We start from the raw sequence: 5194 nt of genomic DNA, 5'->3' as shown, positions 1-5194 counted from the left end.
CAACACATTTGCCCCCCAGTGGCACAGCAGTATGTCTGCGGACTTACAACGCTAGAAACCGGGTTTCGATACCCGTGGTGAGCAGAGCTTTGTGTTTAACTTCAAACAAATAAATCAACACATTTAAAGAAACGTTGCTCTGAATTTGTAACATGCGTAACTGTTCACATGTTACTTGTAACCTATTATAACAAATAATGGAGGCTGTTGAGAATAAAAGTAAAAATCTTGTGACATTTAATACGTTTGCTATTGTTTTCTCAATTATATCAGATATCAGAATGATATGTGAAGACACTGCTGGTGTTGTTATTGAATAACTTTGTCATAAAAGAAGCTAAACAGTCAGACCTGTCTGTTTATTTCACTAGAAAACTGTCAGCCAATCAACACTGCAGGAAGACGAAGCCCTTCTACGGCTAACACTGGCTTACCTTTCCGCAGTTTACATTCATACTCCCAACAATCACCCTTCATTGTGAAAAGGAAGTGTTGAGATATCTTCCATTGAAGTGCTGGTTTAATCCAGAATTGTAATTTTTCAATCATATCTGTTAAGGTTAAATTATGTTTTCAGGATGAAAAGAGTCGTTATTAAACATCTACTCCAATCATACTTGTATAATCCACACACGTTCTGATAAACCAATAAGATAAAATACTGTATTATCCGTAGAATCATACTTGTATACTGTATTATCCGTAGTAAGAGGATCCGTTATGATCCTAAAAAAAACTGTCCCGTGACATGGTTCCTTTGCTTGAACCTAAATAATTTTGTGGCATCCTTTAAAAATGACGTGTTTTCATTCCCTGGATTTCTTATTTTCAATTTTGAAAGTCCACAGTGAGATATGCAACTTGGCCTTTTTGATATATAAGATATCATTGTGCTTTTAAAAACTTAAACTAAAACCTTCTTCAAGATAGATATATAAATGTTGGAGGTATCCCACACTTTAAAAAGTTCACAAATAGCTAAAATGGGATAGAAAAAATATATCATTAAAAAACAACGTTTCGCCACTGTTAACGTGGCATCACCAGGTACTCAGCACAATTGTACACGACACTTAAGTACATTCATATATCATTAAAAAACAACGTTTCGCCACTGTTAACGTGGCATCACCAGGTACTCAGCACAATTGTACACGACACTTAAGTACATTCATATATCATTAAAAAACAACGTTTCGTCACTGTTAACGTGGCATCACCAGGTACTCAGCACAATTGTACACGACACTTAAGTACATTCAGTTAGTGGCGTCAACCCTATCTCCTTGAGTTAGCATAGATAAATTTTTCTCCTGGATATTTAGATGTTATGCCATTACAGAGTGAATGTGTTATAACAAAATACAGAACATTTTACCAAGTTATTAGGTACCATCAATATTGTAGTTTTTTAGTTGGTTTTGATGTTGTTTCATTATTTACTCAAGTACTAATCAACGAATCTATTGATTGTATTCTATCTTGCTTTATACAAGATGAAAATCCAAGAACACAACTTTCTTCAGAAGGTTTAAAATGAAGGTTAATTTTTACAACAACACAAACTGTATTTGAATTGAGGGAATAAGTATGAACAATCCATTAGCACCTATTCCAGCTAATATTTTTATGAATATGCTGGATTATAAAATTAAAAGTACGGTATATGTTGACTTTACACTTGCTAGGTTTGTTTCTGGACAAATGGTTGAACAGTTTTTAGTATTTTTAAATTTACTACACCCTAATATCACATTTACCCATGAGAATGAGAGTGAGTTATCTTTTCCTATTATCATGGTTAAGCAAGGTTAATATTGCTTTTAAAACGAATGTATTTAGAAAGGAAACTCATACTGATTTGTACTTGAACTGTTCATCAGCTCATCACAAATCTCAGACAATAGGGATTATAAAAACGTTTATTAGCTGTTGTAAAAACTAATTGCAGTTCAAAAGAAGAGCTGGATAAGGAAGTACATTATCTGGAAAATGTACTGGTGAAGAGGAATGATTATCTTATCAGTGTCGTTAGAAAATACTTAAGAACTGATAGTTGACAGAAAAAAAGAAAAGAATCCATTCAGATGATATGGTTTATTGTGCAATTCCTTATGTACCTGGTTTGTCAAATACAATAAAAAACTGTGGAAAGACATAGAAAGGATGTATAAACTTACAATTGTAGATAAGTTTATTTTTTTACCCGGTAAAAAGTTGAATGTAATCTTAAAAAATGTAATTAAACCAACTACAGTTGAGAAAGAAGTAGTTTACAGTGTAGAATGTGTGGACTGTATAGAGGAGACTGGTAAGAACTTAACTACTTAAATAGCAGAACATGGACATACTCCACCACATATCTACCAACATTTTAAGGATACAGACATTGTAGTGAATATAAAAATTGTCAAAAATATTTGTTGTGAACCTAATGTTAATAATGTAAAATAAAAGAAGCTATTTTAATACAAGAATACAAACCTTTAATAAATAAAGCACAAGGAGTAGGTTTATACTGGTGCTAAGCACAAGGTTATGTTTGCAACATCACCAATTGGGTGTATTTAATTGTTGTGTTTAGTTATGCCAAGTACTTGATGATGCTACATTAACAGTGGTGAAACATTGTTTTTAAATGGTATATTTCTTCCTATACCATTTTAGCAATTTTTTTAATTTTTAGAATTTAGCAGTTACTTTATAAATGCTGAAGGTATTCCACACACTAAATTTTACTGGATATTTTTTTATCCCATTTTAGATTTTTTTTTATTACAAGAGGGAATTAGGCTACAATTATAAGTAATTGCTATATATCTAACTAGTACCCAATTTCTTAAGCTTTTTCAACAAGTTATATGCAAATTTGCAGCAATGTTATAATGTTTTCCTCCATGATACATAGTTATATATTTTTAACTATATGTTATTTCCAGATGTTTCAAGTTCTCTTTCAACCCTTATGGGAATGGCTGGTAGTTCAGGACAGAGCCTGTTTCCTGGAAGAAAGTGGTGTGACAGTTTTTATACATCCAGTATTTGATGAGGCAATATCTCCTCGTAATTTAGCCATTATAGCAAAAAAAGAAAGTGTGAACTTAATGGAAACCAAAAATAACAGTTGAAAGAGATGACCACAATTATGAGTGAGGTGAAGAAGGACAGACATGTCATAGCCACTGTAATTACCCAGCTACTTAAGCAGACAAACACAGCAGACGTGATCCACTGAGTGTCAGGGGAAGGATGTATGTGAAGGGATTACATTGGTGAGTTGCAAGAAAGAAATTGATCATCTCTTAAAGAAATAAGAAGAGTTTGCAAAATTGTATGTTAATAAGTCTGCGATCTATTGGCATAAAGATTTATTCATTGATGAGACAGAAGTGAGCTTCACCTACTCAGATGGTATAATCTGTGTACTGCATGCACTAACCATTTCAAATATAAAATATAGAAATGGTAAAATTTGGCTAAGGGTTCATATGACTAGCATTGGTCAGTCGTATTTTGCAGATGACATTGTGATTCAATGATTTTCGTTGAGAAATTTTAGGAAAGCAAATGATCTCATGTGGTGACTCTGTGGTTGTGAATGGATACTTCAGAATGATGACCCTAAGCCTACTTGAGTCACAAATGAATTTCTATTTCAGAAGATTGTTAGAAGACTTCAGTGATTTGCTCAACCACCTGATCAAAACCCACTACAGCACAAGTGGCAGGAGATTAAAATGAGGGTCAAGATAAAGCCACTAGTACACAACAAGGGTGAGTTGAAACACCTTTACTGAGAAAGTATGGAAGAGTTTTCCTACAAGAAATATACATCAAGCCTGGCATTAAGAAGTTATAAGAATAAAGAAAGCCAACAAATTATTAAAATGAGCCAATAAAATTTTTGATAAAGAAATGACCAAATACTTTGTTCGTTTATTTTATCCATGCAACATAAGTTGAGGAAAATGGAAGAAATATAATTAATCATTAAAATTTTTACTAATAATTAAGTATTTAGTGTAGCCTACACCAATACATCATGTGTTTACACGTATAAAACACAACAGCACATAGGGGGGATAGCAATAGTCACTCTGAGTAAATACAACGTTACTTGTGAATTAAGAAATGTTGAATTTCAAAATAAATAATATTGACCTGATCAGTTTGAGAGAGTAGTTCCAATTCAGTACAAGCAACAATCCATTGTGCAAAACAAATACACATTCTTTGTGTTATGTTATAATAAAGATTGTACTGTTGTATTTTGCATTGTCATTTTTTTTATTTTGTTCTTGTGAACTCAAGTATTCAGAAAAATAAAGTATTATTTGGTAAGAGATATCAGATCTCATTATAAAGCAAACCGATCCCATTGCTCTAGGAATAAAGAGTTTTACCTGAATGTATCACAGCATCATCAATTACCTGATTTACTGTTCTCCAAAAAAAACTGTACACATTGTGAACCATATTAGCCAACAAAAGAAACCTACATACAATCCATCAACATAACAGCATCATCAATTACCTGATTTACTGTTCTCCAAAAAAAACTGTACACATTGTGAACCATATTAGCCAACAAAAGAAACCTACATACAATCCATCAACATAAATGAAATGGGAGAGTGGAAGAACCTCATGAAGAGGATACAGGATCAGGAGCATTCCAGTACACATGCAGGTTCTTGACCAGTGGAGGTGGCATGGAACAGTACAGAGAAATGACTCAAGATTTGGAGGCAGGTTCTTAACACACTAACTGCTGAAATGCTTGGCATTACCTCTGACAAGTGCTAATAAGTTTTAGCGCAATATCATTGTATTTTCAATTTAAGCAATAACAATAATAACAAATCTAAAACATGTATTCTCAGCAATGAACATGTTAACCATTTGGTGAAAAATACCCCTTATTTTGGTTATAATAAATGCTTCGGCTCTTGGAGAACACGAGGGAAAAAAATGATGAAATCAGCATTGGTCACTTTTTTAGTCACAGGTCTTTTTATTATTATTAAGCCTTGAGAAGTCCATTGATAAAATAACTCTCCAACATGCTGAACAGAACACTGAAGCAAACATTTAAGATCTATTATGAGGGGAAAAAATGATGAAATGAGCATTGGTCACTTTTTTAGTCACAGGTCTTTTTATTATTATTAAGCCTTGAGCAGTCCATTGATAA

The 5194-nt window shown here is 32.9% G+C and overlaps 1 pseudogene; it reads left to right on the top strand.

Annotated features, from left to right (window-relative positions):
• Positions 1 to 4268, top strand: part of LOC106466487 — a 32100-nt pseudogene extending 27832 nt beyond the window's left edge.
• Positions 4269 to 5194: the final 926 nt, after the last annotated feature.

The sequence above is a fragment of the Limulus polyphemus genome, unplaced genomic scaffold, assembly GCF_000517525.1.
Source record: "Limulus polyphemus unplaced genomic scaffold, Limulus_polyphemus-2.1.2 Scaffold2274, whole genome shotgun sequence".
NCBI classification, from domain to species: domain Eukaryota; kingdom Metazoa; phylum Arthropoda; class Merostomata; order Xiphosura; family Limulidae; genus Limulus; species Limulus polyphemus.
This window is presented reverse-complemented; position numbering and strand designations above follow the sequence as displayed.